Source organism: Columba livia, chromosome 1 (assembly GCF_036013475.1).
Source record: "Columba livia isolate bColLiv1 breed racing homer chromosome 1, bColLiv1.pat.W.v2, whole genome shotgun sequence".
Taxonomy (NCBI): Eukaryota; Metazoa; Chordata; class Aves; order Columbiformes; family Columbidae; genus Columba; species Columba livia.
This window is the reverse complement of record NC_088602.1, coordinates 12,907,926-12,927,291: the sequence shown is the minus strand read 5'-3', so window position 1 is coordinate 12,927,291 and position 19,366 is coordinate 12,907,926. Positions and strand designations below refer to the sequence as shown.

The window sequence follows — 19,366 nt, the reverse complement described above, 5'->3', positions numbered from 1 at the left end:
AAGTCCATGGGAGGCATTTTCCCTCCCTGATCGCTTGGACATGTGCATCCCTAGCAGGGTAAGCACACAGGGGTATTTCAGCTGTCCCTAAATTTTCAGGATTGCATGTATTTGGGAGGGAATAGAGTGTTTTGAGCACTGCCAACCTCTAATTTATCAAGAAAGCACACACCAGTGTTCAGATGCAGTAAGAAGTTACTGCAGAGCTTTTTTGCCTCTTCAGGAAGATTGTAGAGTCATAGAATCACTTTGGTTGGAAGAGACCCTCAAGATCACTGAATCCAACCATTAATCTAACCCAGGCACTAAACCAAGTCCCTAAGAACCTCATCTACACATCTTTAAACACCTCCAGGGATGGTGACTCAACCACTTCCCTGGGCAGCCTGTTCCAATGCATGGTGCTGAAGAGGAGGTGACAACAAAGACTTTCCCTAACATTCTCTGAGCCAAACCTGGACCTCAAATGACACTGATGGAGCTGGTTTCATGGCGAGGTGAGTCCCCTGGGACCCACCACACTGGAAGCCCCTGATTCTCACCATCACACCAACACCATTTCCTTAGGAAATGAGGCAGAGAAAGAGATGGATGCACCTTGTCTCCATGAGGAAGTGAAACCTGGCTGAGCCACAACATTGCGTTTCCCAAGCACTAGCACACCCCAACCACCATCCCACCGGGGGGAGATGCCAGATCTGGGGGGGTCTGCAGGAAGGGTCAACCCCAGATCCCCCATGTGGATGTATCACCCCACTGGCTCCCGGCCCCAGCCACTGCTCCAGTGTGCTGCTGGGTCTCACCAGGGTGAATCATGGCAATGCCGGTGCTTCTCTGGCCAGACAGACCTGCGAAAGGTCATTTCACCCAGTCTCTTGTCCAACACCCAAATTACATAGAATTAAATACTTGTGTGAATACGTTTGCTGTGCAGCAAACAGGACTGGTCAGTGCCGCAAGCAGGTGGAGCTTGCCTGGCATTTTTTGGTGTAGTAATTTCACCCAAAGGGCAATTAATAGGTCCCAAGACTCTGGGTGAATTTGGGTTGAATATGTAATGAGTTTTAGCTGAATGAGAAGGAAAAAAGTTCTGAGAAAAGCCGCAAGGTTCCATTTTGACATTTGAGAAATGAAGCATTTCTTCTTGTTCTTTCAAATGATGTTTTTAGTTTGAAAGTGACCTAGTTTGATTTTCTTTATTTTTCTTATTTTTCTCAGTAATGAAAAGCACTAAATAATCTCAAACCAGAATGTCTCATGCAGTGCTTATGAAAAGAAATCAAAGAAGAAAAGAAACATACTCCTTTAGGGAGTGACCCAAACCAAAAAGTATTTCCAGTTTTTCCATTCAGGCACTGAAACGAAGAATCTATTATTTGTAGAGCTCCACTACTGAAAGGCATCTCATCAGTGTGTATTGCTGGCAATTTATTCTTTCCACCTGCCAAGGGAGAGGTTTGTCTGCAAGTTCAATAAAAGTATAAGAGAGAAAGAACAAGAGGGCAATTTGTGAGCATAGTGTAGAAGATAAAATGGCTTTTCCATCTTCACTGATTTCTATGAAAGATGAAAAAAGCCAACCTCCAGACCTCAGTTCTTTGCCCACTGTCCCCATCTGTTCGGAATCATATAGACATGAGGTCATGTAGAGACAAGTCCTGAGCTCCCATCATGAAGGAGATTAATTGCAAATATAAAACTTCTGACTTTACCAACATGTAAGGTCCAACCAATATTAGAGAAAGCAAAGGCCAGAATTTATTGAGGGCAATAATACTGGCAATGAGAAGCACCTGAAAGATCCTAAACCTCTGTCATTGCTATAGCTTTGGGGCATCCCCCGCTTCCTGCCACGGAAGAGCTTGGTGCCTGCAGAGGCTGGTGGTGTCAGGTCCATCACAGGATCGGGGTGGGTTTGTGGTCCCTGTCTCACCATCTGCCATGCCACTCTCCACTGTGGCCAGGAGGATGGGACAGGAGGGAAAGGGATGGGTACGAGCACAACCAGGACCCATTGGCTACATTAACGTTCACCCGTTAAACTTCTCCCTAAAATGCAAAGCTGAAGAAACCACTCAGCCTGGTGTCTCATGAGGGCTGGGATTTATGCTCCAGATGCTTGAAGCATTCAACCTTGTTGAAATCAACACCTATTGCCTCCATCTTTTAAGAAGACAAATCAAACGTCAGATTTTCCAAAGAGCCTGCACTCAGATCCTGTGTTCAGTCCTCACCTAGGGCAGAGCAAGCTCATTTTACACACCTCCAGCTTCCACCAGTCCTCTGAGAAAAAACAAGAAGAGAGAGAAGACTTGACTCACATTCCTGCTGTATGTCATATCCTGTTACAATATAAATAATAATAGGGGCTGAATGAACTAAGACCCCTTTCACTTCACAGCTTTCACTATACCTCAGTAACACCCACACAGATCACAAACGACTGTTCATTTTTGGCCTAACCTGCAAATCTCTTCCAAACTGCAGAATAAAATAGCTTAATATTGGAATGACCATTTCAGCAATATTTTACAACCCCTCTAATTTGTAAGAAGTGGCTGTCAGTGGACAAGCCCCAGTTAAGCTCCTCTTCTGGAGGATTTCCAGTTTAAGACAATCTGCCAGGCAGCCTCTCAGGGCACTCAACAGCTGCACAGGGATTATTTCTTTTTTAGTACCATAAACTGCAGAATTCACATGGCCAGAACAGCAGGAAAAGAAGAATTAATGACCTGAGACTAACACATACAGACAAGAGATTAAAGCATCAAACCCTAAATGCTCCAGCACACAGGGGCTCGATCTGGAGGACAAGTCAGTAGTGTTTGCCCAAGCATTGCCCTCAAAATTGGCTCCATCCACGTGGCTCACCAAAACCAGGCACTGCTGAGCAGAGATGCAGATGCTGTACAAAGGATCTCCCATTTTTCTGAGCTATCATGTCTCCTTGCATATGCTTCAACTTCAGAGCTCTAGCTGCGTCCATCTACTTACTGGGGGTAAAAATCAGCGGCATCTTCCAGAAGGCACAGACTCAGCTACTTTTCCTCTCCTCCGCAAGGAATGAAAGAGGGCACAGTTTCATGAGATGCTCAGTCCGATCTGACCCAGGCATTGCTAAGGCTGGTGACCACCTAGAGCTGGTGATAACCACACATTGCCTGCTGGTCTGAGCACCCAAAACAGCACACATGAGCCCTTTGCACTTAATGATTTGTAATCATGGTTTGGGTTGGAAGGGATCCTAAAGATCATATAGCTCCAACCATCCTGCCATGGGCAGGGACGTGTTCCACTAGAATCGGTTGCTCAAAGCCTCATTCAACTTGGCCTTGAGCACTTTCAGGAATGGAGCATCCACAGCTTCTCTGGGCAACCTGTGACAGTGTCTCACTATCCACACAGTAAATAATTTCTTCCAAATCTAAATCTAAATCTAAATCTAAATCTAAATCTAAATCTAAATCTACCCTCTTTCAATTTAAAGCCATTACCCCTTGTCACTACATACCCTGGTAAAAAATCCCTCTCCAGCTTTCTTGTAAGCCACCTTTAGGCTGTTCTGAGGTCTCCCTGGCACCTTCTCTTCTCTAGGCTGAACAAGCCCAACTCTCAGCCTGTCTTCACAGGAGAGGTTCTCCATCCCTCTGATCACCTTTGTAGCTTCCCTCCAGAGTTGTTCCAACAGATCCATGTCCCTATTATGTTTGGGGCCACAGAGCTGGACACAGGACTCCAGGTGGGGTCTCACCAAAGCAGAGTAGAGGGGCAGAATCACCTCCCTTAACCTACTGGTCACACTTCTTTTGATGCAGCCCAAGGTATGGTTGGCTTTCTGGGCTGCAAGCACACATTGCTGGGTCACCTTGAGCTTCTCATCCAACAACGTGCCCATGTCTCAGGGCTGTTCTCAATCCATTCTCCACCCAGCCTGTATTTGTGCTGGGATTAGAATCATAGAATTGTAGAATCATAGAATCGTTTTGGTTGGAAAAGACCCTCAAGATCATAGAGTCCAACCATTAACCTAACATTGGCACTAAACCACATCTCTAAGACCCTCATCAATACCTCTTTTAAACACCTCCAGGGATGGTGACTCTACCATTTCCCTGGGCAGCCTGTTCCAACGCCTGACAACCCTTTCCATGAAGAAATTTTTCCTAATATCCAACCTAAACCCCTCCCGGTACAACTTGAGACGATTTCCTCTTGTCCTATAATTTTTTACTTGGGAGAAGAGACCAACACCGTCCATGCTACAACCTCCTTTCAGGTAGCTGTAGACAGCAATAAGGTCTCCCTTCAGGCTCTTTACTCCAGACTAAACAGCCCCACTTCCCTCAGCTGCTCCTCATCAGATTTGTGCTCCAGTCCCCTCACCAGCTTCGTTGCCCCATCTCATGTGCAGGACCTTGCACTTGGCCTTGTTGATCTTCATGAGGTTTGCATGGGCCCATCTCTTGAGCCTGTCAAGGTCCATCTGGATGGCATCCGTTCCCTCTAGTGTATCAGCTGCACCACACAGCTTGGTGTCATCAACAGCTTGCTGAGGGTGCACTCAGTCCCACTGTCCACGTCACTAACAAAGATGTTAAACAGCCCTGGTCCCAATATGAATCCCTGAGGAACACCACTTGTCTCCACTTGGACGTTGAGTCATTGACTGCAACTCTTTGAGTGTGATGATCCAGCCAATTCCTTGTCCAACAAGCGGTCTGTCTATCAATTGCATGTCTCTCCAATTTAGAGACCAGGGTATCACGTGGGACAGTGTCAGATACTTTGCATAAGTCCGGGCAGATTACATCAGTTGATCTTCCCTTATCCACCAACACTGTAAGCCCATTGTAGAAGGCCACCAAATTCGTCAGGCATGATTTGCCCTTCATGAAGTCGTGTTAGCTATCACAAATCACCTCCTTATTTTCCATGTGCCTTAGCATGGTTTTCAGGAGGATCTGCTCCATAATCTTGCTGGGTACAGAGGTGATACTGACTGCCCTGTATTTCCCTAGGTCTTCCTTTTTTCCCTTTTTAAAATAGGAGGTTATGTTTCCCCTTGTCCAGTCAGTAGGACCTTCACTGGAGTACTACGACTTCTCAAATATGATGGATAATGGTTTAGCAACTTCATCTGCCAATACCCTCAGGACCCACAGATACATCTCCACAGGTCCCATGGACTTGTGCACCTTAAGGTTCCTTAGATGGTCTTGAACATGTTCTCCTGCAGTGGGCAATTCTTCATTCTCCCAGTCCCTGCGTTTGCCTTCTGTGACTTGGGTTGTGTGGCTAGAGCACTTGCTGGTGAAGACTGTGGCAAAACAGTCATTGAGTACCTCAGCCTTCTCCATGTCCTGGGTAACCAGGTGTCCTGTTTCCTTCCGGAGAGAGCCCACATTTTCCCTAGTTCCCCCTTTATCACCAGTGTACCTATAGAAGCTTTTCTTGTTGCCCTTGACATCTTTGGCCAGATTTAATTTTTTAGTCTTTTAGCTTTCCTAATCTGACCCATGGCTGCTCAGATAATTTATCTGTATTTCTCCTGGGCTACCTGTCCTTGCTCCCAGCCTCTGTAGGCTTTCTTTTTGTATCTGAGTTTGTCCAGGAGCTCCCTGTTCACCCATGCAGGCCTCCTGGCCTTTTTACCTGACTTCCTCTTTGTCGGGTTGCATCACTCCTGAGCCTGGAGGAGTGACCCTTGAATTTTAACGTGCTCCCTTGAGCCCTCTTCCCTCCAGCTCTTTTTCCCATGGTACTCTATCAAGCAGATCCCTGAAGAAGCTTAAGTCTACTCGCTTAAGCCCAGGGTAGTGATCTTTCTGTGAGCCCTCCTCACTGCCCTAAGGATCCTGAACTCCACCATTTCATGGTCACTGCAGCCAAGGCTGCCCCTGAACTTCACATCCCCCACCAACCCCTCCTCGTCAGTGAGAATGTTTGTGAATGTGAGGCTCATCCTATCTGTCCATAGAGGGCCTCATCTGCTTGCTCTTCCTGGTTGGGTGGCCTGTAGCAGACCCCCACTGTAACGTCACCTGTCCCTGCCCTCCTTGAACCCTGACCTATGAGCTCTCGGTCGGCTCCTTGTCCATCCTCAGGCAGAGCCCCTGCACTCCAGCTGGTGACTCACACAGAGAGTGACACCCCTCCTCATGTCCCCTGCCTGTTTTTCCTAAAAGGTCTGGTTCCTTTCATTCCAACACTCCAGACATAGGAGCCATCCCACCACATCTCCATGATACCAATAAGATCACAGCCCTGCAGGCATGTGTACATCTCTGACTCCTCTAATTCATTCCCCATGCTACATGTGTTTGCATAGAGGCATTTAAGTTGGGCCCCCAATGAAGCTGACTTATTGGCTAGAGGGGCTGGATTTTTTTTGTGCTGCTCTTCAGGTGCTTTCCTGCTGACTGTGGTCCTTCTCCAGGCTATGGGCATCTATTGATGGCACTGACATCAAATTGGTAGGAGTGGGATGAACTGAGGTTCCCTTCCCCCAGCAACTTTAGTTTAAAGCCCTCTATCTTTCTTTGTTTAGATTAACAAACTTTCCAACCACTTGTAGCACCTAAAAAGAGCTCATGTGTGAACCTTTCTGAGCAGAATCTGGCCTGGGGGAATTGAGCAGCATAGAGAGCACACAGCTGATACCTGGAGAGCAGAGCCCTGAGACACACCATCACAGAGCTTGGTGACAACGTCAGGGTGGGTGACTCTGCAGAGCCACTAGCAGCAAGTTGCAGCCCAGTGTAGAGGAGGAGTGAGCATTGGTAGGGACTGAGGCAAGAGAAAGGGCTGCACAACAGCTAAGGCGGCCATCAGTGATGGGAGGTCTGGTAGATGAGGCAGTAGGGAGGACACCAGGGAGAGTAGGGCTGGGTATCAGTTTGGCAAGGGAGGGTGGGACAGAGGAGACAAATCTCTGTTTCTACTCATGTTGCCAGCCCTACAGTGAGGGTTGGACATTGCCAGTGTGTTTTCCAGCAAAAGAGAGCACTGACCCTGACCTGTGCCTCCAAAAATCTTGTGGGGTTTGGGATTGAAGTCCATTACACCAAAGGGATGAGGTGGGCAGCCAAGGCAGGACTGAGGATGAGGCAAAAAGAAGGGAGGCTGGTCCAGCTGGAGAAGAGGGAGAGAGCTTGGGCAGACTGTGGGAGAAGGTATCAGGCAGCAAGAGCTGCAGTAGTCACACATGGGTTTAAATCCTGTGAGAGAGATCCCTTTCTCTGTGATATTTCCCAGTGCTGTGCAAAAATACTGGGATAATGACAGAGCATTCTTCCCATCAGGCATGGGCTGGGAATGTCCAGGCTTATGCTCACCAAAATGGTATATACATCCTTATAGTGCTTGTTCCAGCCCAGTCCTCACCAAAATGGTATATACATCCTTACAGTGCCTACACAGTAACCCAGATTCTTTTCACTCCAAATTAGTCCAGAGAAGTTACACTAACCCTGACCCTCAGTTTTCCTCAGAGCAAAACTTTTATGTGACGAAAAGGCCATGCATGCCAAATGTGGGAGCAGTTTTGAGGTGAAGTGACATCACCTGGGCAAGCAGGGGCTGCTCTTGGGCAGGTACCGCTGCCCTGCAAAGGCATCGCCTTCACATCCACCTCTCAGCAGCTGTTCATCTGCCTAAGGGCAAGGTGAGAAGGGATGATAAGGTCTGACCGAGCCTTACAGAGCTGAGCAGGGCAGGACTGGGCCTTGGAGAGGGACATCACAAACCCATGTAACGGGGAGCATGATGGCCACAGTGAGGGGCACAAGGTGATCAAGTGCTTCTCCTGTACCACAGAGCTCAGCCTGATGGCTGCCTTTAATCATCCACTGCTGTTCGTTATTGCCTTGGATGTAGTCTCCCTTAATTAGCCCAAAATGTGACTAATGAGCTGTTCGTTAATGCCATTATTCAGAAAACTCTATTTGTAGCTGGTCTGAAAGAGGTTTTCTTAAAAACAGTGAGTTTCAGTCAACTGGCACGGAATATGGTTACAAGTTAATTACATGATCTCACGGCAGTTATCTCGAACTAATTAATACATCGTTAATCTGATCTTACGACAGCTAGTGGAGAAGTCCAGAGCCAAGAAACACTTGAAGGTTCCACAGTCCCCAGGACAAGAACCCTTTTTATAAAAGCTGCGGCTTTACGCACAGCAGGCACATGTCAGGACATGCCGCAAGTTGCATTGCTCGCCTCACCCTGATGAATAAAAATATTTGGGAGTCAGGAAACACACAATATCCTCCAAAGGGACCCTTCCCAAAAGCACAGCTGCTGTTCTCCTGCCTTGTTTCAGGGCTGTGAGGAGGGCCAGAGCAGGAAGGGGCTCAGGGCCAGGATCCTAGCATTGCTCAGGTACTGATAAGCCCTCTGTATGATGAAGCCCTTTTGGAGGACCTGTCCCATTTTGGTCTCAGAGGAGATACTAGCAGGTGGGTAGTTTCGGGTCACCCGCACTGATGGGAACAGATGTGAGAAGCTTCTCTATATCCCCTTGGATATAAAGGTAGGAGGCAAATCAATAAATACATCCCTATTTATGTGCCATGATCTCATTTGAATAGCTCACCCCTAGCTAGGGACACACATACCGATACCCAGGAACAAGAACAAAAACTTGAAAAGTGTTGAAAGTATTAGCTTCTATTTCAGCCAAGCTCTTACTCTCACTGCTGAGCAAGGGTGCTCCCCAAAACAGTCCCAAAGGAGCTCACAAGCCTGTCTCAGGCATTCCACAGGCACAGCAGGACACCAAGAGCCACCTCGCAGCACTCCAGAATCACCGGTCTCATGACAAAGTACATGAGATGCTGGGTGCACATGTTGACCCAGATTTGGGGTGTTTTCAAATCTATAAGGTCCTCCTATTTATCACATAAATAAAACTTCTCTTTCTTACTCCTCTGGTTTTATTCCAAAATCAGCAAACTGAATTGCAACTCAACAGTTCAGATGTTGAAGAACTTGAAGCAAAGCCTGTGTCTGTCTCACAGTTTCTGTGCTAAACTAGCGATACCAAACACCACCGCAACTTATTTCTGCCAGTTATCTTCACAGGCAATTAGATGCCAGGTTATTTTAGCCATAACAACCACTTATCTATTTAAGAGAGGATAATTTCTCTGCTCTGTTTCTTTGACTTCTCAGAAAACACATGACTACTTTTTTTTTTTTCTTTTTTTTCCATTCATAGTAGAAAATGTTCCCGTTCCACCCTCAGTTTGAACAAGATCTTTCAAAACCCAGTAAAATAGAAATGGTAAATCTTACCTGACAAAACACCTATGATTTCTCTGGCGACAAAATGTGTCCGTGCCTTGGTGCTGCAAGACCAAAGTTTTCTTGGGGAGAGGTTTGTCCTCTGTTGGGTAAGGGCTCCACAAAAACTATGCAGCCGTTGCCTGGACTTGCTTTGGTTTGGGTAGGTAAGTCTCGGGAATTCAGCTGTTCTTTTGTTCAAAGAGCTTCAAAATGCTCTACACCACCTATCGGCATTATGGTTCCCGAAGGTATGTGAGGTATGTGTTTGTCTTCCTGAGTCATATAATTATCTTTGGGAAAGTAACCTGCAGAAGCACAGCAAAGGAACAAAACAAAACAAAACAAAACAAAAATATCTGGCCATGTAAATCCCTCAATGGTCAGGAGTAGCCCTGCAAGGAGATCACCTTGAACAAAATCTTTGCTAATTCATTTGTTCCACATGCTAGTGGAGATGCTGGGCTGTCCTCTTTTGTTCCTGCCTTCCCTGCAACAGCATGTGTGGGGAGGGCCGAGGAGAAGGAGCAGCACAGTCTCAAAAGCAGCCACAGCACTGGAAGAGCTGAAGCTTGGTGGGTTGCACGGGTTATGGGGTGGCCTCTGGCCGGGAGGAAAGGTAGGATGAAGTAGGCCCTGATGACTGCTGTGTATGGAGGCTGAGTCATCGGTGATACAGGTTGAAAAATGCCATGATGCAGCACTGTCTGGGCTAGTTATATCTTGATAAGGATGGCAGATGTCTTTCTGGGTTTTCCGTTGAGTCAGAACCACCTGGGGAAAAGTAACACCAGGAAAGGGATTTCTGCCATGATCAAATGCCACCTCAGGCAGTCTCAGAAGAGGAATAGATGCCATGAGAGAATGGGATACCACATAAGTGAGCTTCCCCGAGAAGCCCCTTGTGCCAAGCATAAGGGAAGAGAGAAGGCTGAGAATGGAGAACAAACAGTGAAGGGGTCCTTGGTGACACCATCCTCTCACAAGGACGAATATAGGCTTACCATGGAGCAAACAGCTCCAGCAGATGTTCACACCCTGCAAAGTCTTGTCAGAGTTGCCAGTTTTCCCCAATTACTTATAAGAAGGACATCTCAGAAGTGAAGCTTCAATTCATGCACGACAGCAGCAAGCTCACTTGAGCGTAAGCAGTCCACACACCTCTGGCAGATGTGAATGGATGTTGCTCCATCTCCTGAAAGACCAGGTCCATCCATCATATCTCTTGACAGCTTACAGTACTCAGGATGTGATTTAAAAATTATGAGCTCAGCTGTGAAGGACTTCCAGCCAACAGGTTAGACAGAAAACCTCATACCTGGGAGGCAAACAGCTGCCATTCCCAGGACCAGGAGGCTTTCACCCATGTGCACTGAATGACAAAGAGAAATGTGCTGTGCAGCCTTCGAGCCAACTCTGATTGGTGGTCTTCGCTCTTTCCAGCTGGTGCTGTTTTATCACCCCAACCCAGCTTTGGCCAGCATTGCTTGATGCCTCTGATGGTATCTGGCTGTGCTTGGCACCTTTGTGTAGTGTGAGCAGGTTGGAATGCTGCCAGGTGGCGAGATGGGTTGCATGCTGCCTATGTATTTAGGAAGCCAGCAGGTCCAGGAGCAGCAGACATCAGCTGGGGAGCAAAGACCCTCAAAGACCCTGCATTCCCACAGCTCCTCCAGAGGCAAGTCTCAGCTCCAGCCACAAGTGAAAAAGCATCCAAGCTCTTATCAAAGAGGCGTTTTGGGGACTGCTAGCAGCGTGTCAACTTGTGCCAGATGTGGTAGAAGCTGGTGTGTGGGGCAATAAAATTTTCAGGCTGTGCCACTGCCTGTGCACATACGAGGGGCTGAGAGGAGCCCTGGCTGTGCTGGGATGTCCCAAGGCCATCCTCACATTCACCAGAGCTGCAAAGCAACAGGAGCAGCCCCAGCAGTGTTGAAGGTCTCCTACCAAACCCCTGGGGTGCTGTTGCCACAGCACCCACCCTGAGGATGGGAATGCCCCAAGGCTTCTACTCTGGAGTGGGAGACACTTGGAGAAACCACTCATCTTGGACAGAAGTCAACCGATGGACATATGTGCAACGAAGGCTTTGGATTAAGCTTGGGTTTTTTTTAAAAAAATCTTACATAGTAGGGTTGTAATTCAAATGACACTGAGACCTGATGACTTTTCCAGGCCTGCTGACATGGGGCACACTCTTACCCTCTTCCCAGCATGTCCATGCAGGGCTGCGGTCGCTCCATCGTGGCACAGGCTCATTCGCTCCTGCATAGAGATCCCAGGGAGCCAAAACCACCTTCAGAAAGGTGAGCAGGCAGTGCTCCACAGCTCTCACACTGTGAGTCATGATCTCCAGCAGATTTACCGCCAGCAGCACTGATCTGCCTCCGAGACAAATGGAATGGATGGTTGCAGCTCAAGCCAAGTTCCCAGGTGAGACAGGGCGAGGCGGCGACAAGCACAGTGTTGAATCTGCTGCAGAAGGATTTACACACAAAGGAGAGGTCTCTCATCTCTTCCCACCCCGTGCTGGGGACAGGGGTCAGAGCTGGATGTAACCAGTCTCCTGTCCCTTTTCTAGCCACGTTACCTGAGCCTGGCACCTGGGTGTCCATGTCAAAACTGTCCCTCTCAGCTCATCCTGCTCTCCATTTTTTCTGAACTGGTGTGGGAAAGGTCTTCACATTGGGGCCTGTCTTCTGCTAAACATCTGCCCACCCACAAGTGCTGTACTCCTCCAAATGAGTGGGGTGAGTGGAGACAGGGGTTCATACCAGGCAATGGGATGAGAAAGTCCATGCTGCTGTGGTTGGCAAACACTTTTTCCAAGGAAAACCTTCCTGGGGGCCACCTTGCAGGGAAGCTCAGGGAGGAGCTGGGTGGGAGCTTGTCCACATCCCAAACACTGGCAGGGTGTTTCACCACTGCCTCTCAAGCAGCAGCAGAACCTCATGGCTGAGGGATGGTTTGTCCCCCACCCCCATGCCCTGCACACATCGTGCTCTCCCATTTAGTAATGCTGCTTAGTTACCTGTGCCAAGGAAGAGAGAGGAGGGAAGGGTGGCTGGTGGGAGAAAGGAGATAAGTCCTGGGCCAGCTGCAGGCAGCAGGAGCCTCAGGTCACTTGTGGGGCAGGCAGAGATGGGCAGCAGCTCTTGGGTTACTCCGTGGTGGAGGCTTAAAGCAGAGCTCTGTCTCATTAAGACCCTGACAGACTGCACAGGCTGAGGAGGCTCCTTTCTCAAGAGCTCAAGTATATCATTCACTGCAACTGAGGCTCAGGATCTCTGCTGGCAGATGGGAAACACTTTGTCTTTTCATTTAAGTCGCAGTATTATTCAGGGGACTGAGTTAGACATAAAATATCTACCACTCTCTCTTTAGAGGAAGCTGCTTTTGGGGATGTCATTCTGTGCTAAACAAAATCGGAATTCTGCAGGGAAAAATAAAGAGGGAATCCAACTAGCCTCTCATCAAATGGCTTCCCCAGGATCAGACAAGAGCAGAAAGGGATGAGACAGTGGTGGTGTTGGTGACTGTGAGATGAGTTACATGGCAAAACCAGACCTCAGTGGGCCATGCAAAGGATGTTTTGTCCTTCCCTCCTTATCTGGCCGCATACAGGGGATATGGCATCCCACAGCTGGTCTGGCTCCTAATCCATCCTCCCCCATTTCAGGGCTAACCCAGCACCTTTCCTCCCTGCAGTTCACCCACACATGCCTCTGACCTCCCCAGTCCTGTATTTCACCATCCAAGGGCAAGCCCGTGCTCGCTCAGCCGGTACCTGATGTTCCTCTCCCTGCGCTGTGGGAGCGGGGCCACCCCAGCCCCAGCTCCCAGTGAAAGACACTGGTGCTCAGGAAAGCTGGTGTGGGGCCCCCAGGTCCCAGCCCACCATCTGGCTGCCCGTGTGGCACGCTTGTTGGACAGACGTACAGACGGATGTTCATTGGTTGTTTGGAAGAGGAAAGACTCATGTCTTGCTTGGGTAGGCTGGGATATTTAAGCAGACCAGGTATGATCTCTGCCTCCAGGGTGTTGTGACACAGACAACTAATATCTTGCCACTGGGATCAAAGAAACACATCCATGATCCACTTTCTCCTAATTTTCTCCTGGCTCCCCACCCTTCTCTGAGAACTGTGCAGTGGGATGCTGTGGTCACCTCCCACCCCACATCCTCTGTGGATCCCTCCTCTAATTGCAGGAGGACGGAGATGAATCCAGGGCTCAGTCCCTCCTGACACACGGTCCCCTCTGCCCGCTGGCACAGGGGGAGCCGGGGCTGCTCACTGGACATGAGGATGACACAATTATGAGTCCTCACCACTAATTACACTGAGCAAAGGTTTGGCCACCAGTCCCAGATGTGACATGCTGGAGGGCAAGTCCCTGTCACCAAGCCCCTGCCTCACTCTCTTCTGTTCTTGTGAAAAATTAGATAAGACCTTGGTTTTGCTCCTCATCAGAACAAACCCCAAAGCTGAAACTTCTAAATAGCTCATAAAAGAGAAATGCTGTTTTCCAGCTAGGTCTACTTGCTGGTAAAGAAAACAAAACTGTCTCCACCATAAAAATATTGGCATTGCAGTGGCATTTGTTCCAGCTGAAATGTGAAGCATGCCAGCTCTGCTTCTCCTTTCACGTTACTGTGTATGAGTATTCTTTACACTTGAGTTTTGTAGCAATAAGGGGCTTTTGATTTGTGCATGTTATTTAAACTCTCAGCAAGGAACCAATGTAACAATTATGCACCTCATTATCTGGTGATTCATGAGATACTCTGACAAACACAGTGATGCCGTATAACCAGTATGAGCTATCGGTGAGGAACAACCATGAAGAACATCTGCTCAGGTCAGTTATGGAAGAACAGCATCTAACAGGATGTGTCCGGCTGCATCCTGGAGACTGGGACACTGGATGATTTAATCATCCCTTGAGGTAATACACAGCCAGTTATTACTTTCACATGCACATTACTGAAAAATTAATCAGCAATCCAATGTTAGTGGGTAGCACTTCTCAAATGGAAACAGGTCCAGGTGTGAGGCAAAAGAGAGACCTCCTCAGGTCAGTGATGTTCTACCTGTTAACTTCAAAGGATGATGGGCCCCCAGTTGCAACAAAGTGAGTGGATGTGGATAGCTCTATCTTTTTACTGTACGATACACAATAATTGCCCTACATTTCTTAATAGCCAAGAAGACGCCTCCTTTAACACTGACATGTTTGTCATTCTGCCAATAAACTAAAAAACCTTCCTTTGGCTTTACCAGGCAGTTCAGTGTAACAGTCAATCCTATCCACATTCACCACTATAATTCTCTAATCAGAGATATCGTAGATATGAACTCTTTTCAGAGGGTTGTTTAGGGTTTTTTTGCTACCACTCATAAATGAAGAATAAGCTTTAAATTCCACTAAATATTTTTTTGCCTGACTCTCTCTCATCCAAAGAAAGTAACTGCTCTCAAGCCCTTTTTTGTTCTTGCTGTGACCTGCACACTGTAAACATGCCCATTGGGTCTGAGCAAATTGGAGGCACCTTCTAGGGCACTGAGGAATCACATTGTTCTTCCCCAAAGGATGGTGGGACAGAGGGTGCCATTTCCCTTTTGCCTCCCTCCAGTAACCACTTATCCCAAGCTTCCCTCAAAAAACTGACAGCACTCCTTAATTCCCTCCGTATCCCAGTCCCCACAGAGCAGGCACAGTCCCCTGCAAAGCCACCTCCTGCTCTCCTGTGGGGACAGTGGGTGTACAGCTTGGGTTATTTGAAGAGCCAAGAGTCACACTTTTCCTCCAAGACCTTTCATGAGAAAGGAAAACTTGCCTGTGTACTCTGGATGGGAATAGGAGACCAAATCTACCTCTTGTCTCCCATGAGGAAGCTGTAACAACTCGTTCTCGGCCATCTGCAGTTTGGACTGTGCTGGTGGGATTTCCATTGCTGTTTTTTCCCAGGCACTGAATCCTTCATGCTGGCCTCCACACTTCTCTGAAGGGCTGTCATTTGTGTCAGCAGTGGCCAGGACACAGGGAGGCCCCAGGGATGAGCCTGGTCCACCCAAAACTTGCATGCAAGGGGCTCAGTAGTGGCTGCCTGAGCCCCTGCTCCTACCCCACCGCCTCCCAATTGCCAGGGAAATTGATACTTCCTTGGAAAATACAAACTAATTCTTTTTCTCTCCCTCTTTTTGGAAACGTACCACTTTCAACAAAACTTCTGCCAGGAAAAGTTTCTCAGGCTGGAAATTTTTGCCCATGTGTGGAAAAGCCACCTGGAAGGCACCAGCAGCTAGCGGTTAGGGCAGGGTGGTGGTGGGACCTCAGATGGCCTGTTTCAAATGTGGATCTCAGACCTGAGCTTCCCACATCCTTAACCCCTTGGTTACATTATAAAGATGAGATCTGGTCCTTCTGCGAAGTTGGGGAAAAAGGATAAAGCTGGAAAAGCACTTCTTCCCAGGCACAGCTCAGGCTGTTGTCCTCCCAGGGAATGGTCTCCACATGTTTCCCGTGATCCCTGCGTGTCCTGAGCCAAGACTGCACCATCCACGCTGTGGCTCCTCTCTGCTATTCGGGTCTGGGAGACAAGAAGTGCTACAGCAGGTGTGTGACAGCCTGCAGCTAGACCGAAATGCTGAGGTGATGGTTGTGCTGTGCTGGCTCATCTCAAGCCTTTCTGCCTACCCATGCCCTGCCCAGGCAGTAAAACACCCTGCGTGGCTGTGACTGCTTTTCCCTAACAGCATCAGATGACTCCATTCCCTTGACAACCCCCCAGCCAAACACGTTAATGTTAAAAATCCCATCTGTCTCAGCTTGCTCTGCTCATTTCAGTTCTTCTGAAATGGTGCAGGAAAGGTCTTCACACCAGCGCCTGTCTTCTGCTAAACATCTGCGCAGCTGCAAGCTCTGCGCTCCCCCAAATGAGCGGGGTGAATGGAGACATAGCGTCACACCAGGCAATGGGATAAGAAAGGCCACCCCCCTGTGGTGTGCAAATTCTGTCTGAAAACAAACGCTTTTTCCTAGGAAAGCCTTTCCGGGCACCACCTCGCAGGGCAGGTTGGGGAGGAGCGGGGTGGGAGCTTGTCCACATCCCAAACAGTGGTGGGTGCTGCACCACTGGCTTTTGGGATCAGGAAGGGAGAGAAGGGGTGGACAGAAAGCTGGCAGGGGGGGCTGCCACCTCCCCAGTATTTTGGTGAATCGAGCACTTTGTTTCCATTGTTTTCCTTTACCAGCACCCAAAGTGGAAGCACTCATTTCCAGCTCCATCCAACATTTTGTTTTGAACAGAACTTTACTTCTTCCCTTTGCAATTTTAATGACAACAACAACAACAACAAAAGTAACATATATCTAAATCCACACCAGAGTGCGTTTTCTTTCCCCCTCTAGTTTGTCAGTTCAGCAGCCAAACCAAACATAGCCATCCCCACGCCTGCTCTCCAGGCATCACTGGATAAATAAATAACACCGCTCTCTTTCCAGCTTACCTTAAGGGGTTTCTCCTTACACTGCCGGCCGTATCCAGCTCTCCTGTGGTGAGTTTGCCCAGCACCAGCATCTCCTTCCCCAGCAGCTCTGGTGCTGCTCCACCTGCACAGCCGTGGCTCAGGGGTCTGTGTTACAAAAACGAGCATCGAGCGGCATCTCTTGGGATGAGTTTCAAATTTACGTGGTGGTGGAGTTATTCCTGGCTCCTGTTGGCATGTGTGGGTGCAGGACTCGGTGCAAGGAGCTAACATGAGCCTTTGACATCACTGGTTAAATTTAGGGGATTAGCACAGTCCTAAAATGGTCTGGAGGAAAGCTGGGCAGGCAGGAGAGAGACAGCACCCTGCCACCGCCTCCTACCCCAGCACAAAACAGGAGGTGGAGCCAGCAGTTTCTGCACCAGCCCCACTGCTATGCCACGTCACCCCTTCAAAAATAGCCCCCCAGCAAGGTGCACGGTCTTCTGCTACAGCACAAAAGCAGACAGTGTCCTTGCCCTTGCCCATGGCTGGGCTGTAGGGCCCCTCCTGAAATCACATAGCCCCATGGAGCTCTGCTGGTCAAGGTGGAAGGTTGTGGGGTGACAGAGGCATTGGTGATGTGGGAGGAGAGGTAATGCCGAGCAGCTCCCAGCCCACAGACTCCAACATGAACCTCCTGCAGCCACCGTGTCTGCTCTCCAGGAGATGCTGCAGCTCTCACCAACCAGCCCAGCTCCAAGGGGAGTGCACCTCCAAAGGAAAGGAACAGGGAACAGTCACAAAAGGGGCAACTCCCCCCAAAAGATGAAGAGGAAACTCTAAAATCCAATAAGAGTCTATGAATCCCAAGTCTGTCTGCCACTTGTAGAGGTGAGCAAGAAGCTGTAGCTGTGTAATTGCAATTAAGGTTGGTTCTGGCCCTCTCAGTACTTACAGAAGATGGTTTCTACAGTTTATAGTCTCTTTCATGAACAGGTTACTTTTTTTCTCTTGATTCCTTGTTGATTCTTGCAAAGGCCTCTCTATTCCTTGTGTGAAGAACATCCCAGGAAGCTATTGTAATACCCTTGAGTTTTCACATACCTTCCATATGGAGATCGTGGGGCACCCACATTTGACTTTACCAGAAGAAACATCTCTCCATTTCTGAGCATACCATCTTGCAAGAGCAACTGCCTTGTTTCGCTGCAGTCATGTGGCACCTCAATAACCAAAAATGGAGCATTTTGGGTGTGACGAAGGAGCCACCTGTTTGCCTTCCTGAAGGAATAACTTTGCAGCCACCAAACAGCCAGTGAAACAGCAGCTGTGGGAAGAAACTAATTCCAAGCCAGACCATGAGAAACAAGATAATCCTTAATTGCTTTCTCAGTACTTGTCCTCGGGGCCTGCTAATACAAAAAGGCAGTGGAGCCAAGCAGGCTGATGGCCCTCAAGTCCAGCCTCTTGTTTCTGACATTAATGATGCCTAAGAGTACGCTAATGCAATCTGCCCGACAAGTTGTAGAGCTTATTAGTAGAATAACGATTTTTTTTTTCAGATTTCAGTCAAAGTTATTTGATATGTGGAAGGGCTGCTGACAGAATTTCCGTATTTCTCTTTCTTGAGGAAAATCGTCACCATAGGTTCATCCTGTGAAGGTCCTCCATGCCCATGGGATGTGGAAGGCTCAAATTTAGGGTATTCCCCAAACAGCAGTGCCCAGATGAGCCCTTATCAGCACTTCACAGGTGAATATGTTCACCACATCAGGGGATGATGTGTTTCTCAAAAATCTGGAATAATTCTGATTGCAAAATTCAGATACTTTACACAGAAAAGCCCATGTTTCACTCTTGGGGCAGAAACACCTGAAATATTTAAGGATCAAGTAACATCACTTTCATTTTCCTTCCAACATTGCTACTTGTGCATCTAGACATTAATTTACCTGTTTCACAACCGCCTTTCACCGTGCAACATCCCCTAGGCTTTCACTGTCTGTGACTGCTGAGGACACTGGCTGCAATTTGACTCTCCAGCTAATGAGCAAAACATGGTGTTGTTGTCAGATCAGTCATTCTTCTGCCCTCTTTTGTTCGTCCTTTGATCAATGTGTTCTCTTTGATGCCACTCATGCTCAGGGACACGCTGCGATCACCTTCATCTTCCCACCTGCCGCTGCAGACACTGAAGGCTGTCAGCCATTTCCACCGGCCCAATTATCTCTGCCAAAGAGGACCTGATTCTACCTTAAAGCTTTCATGCTGAAGTGCTTGAACATAATGAGCTGGATGGTGATTAGTGGAGATTCAAGAACTCGTTGTAAAGAACCATGGAGGTTATTTACGTAAAATACTCATATTATAGTAGACCCAGAAGATGGCTGGAACAGAGCTCCTGGGTCATTACACTGCATGGCTGTCATGAGATTGTGCTAAACCAGTCAAGGTGTATCTCACAGATGGTTTCATCCTCCATATCCTTTTTTCCTGTCAGAAGGATGTTCTCACCTTCTGATGGTTCAAGAGGTGCTTCTCATTTCCAACCTAAGTACATTCATGGCCAGTTTATGTCCACTTGTTCTTAAGTCTATGTTCACTTTTAGTTC

The 19,366-nt window shown here is 48.1% G+C and overlaps 1 protein-coding gene across 2 annotated transcripts in view; it reads right to left on the bottom strand.

Annotated features, from left to right (window-relative positions):
* The window catches only part of AMOTL1 (angiomotin like 1), an 89,207-nt gene extending 72,092 nt beyond the window's left edge, over positions 1–17,115 (bottom strand). The window contains exons 1-2 of one of the 2 annotated variants that reach the window (XM_065040926.1): positions 16,794–17,115; positions 9,295–9,590 (exon numbers count right to left, since the gene is read on the bottom strand). The gene's annotated coding sequence lies outside the window, so the exon portion shown is untranslated. The remainder of the gene's footprint in view (positions 1–9,294; positions 9,591–16,793) is intronic. The other variant, XM_065041016.1, reaches the window with a different exon arrangement.
* Between the last annotated feature and the right edge of the window lie 2,251 nt (positions 17,116–19,366).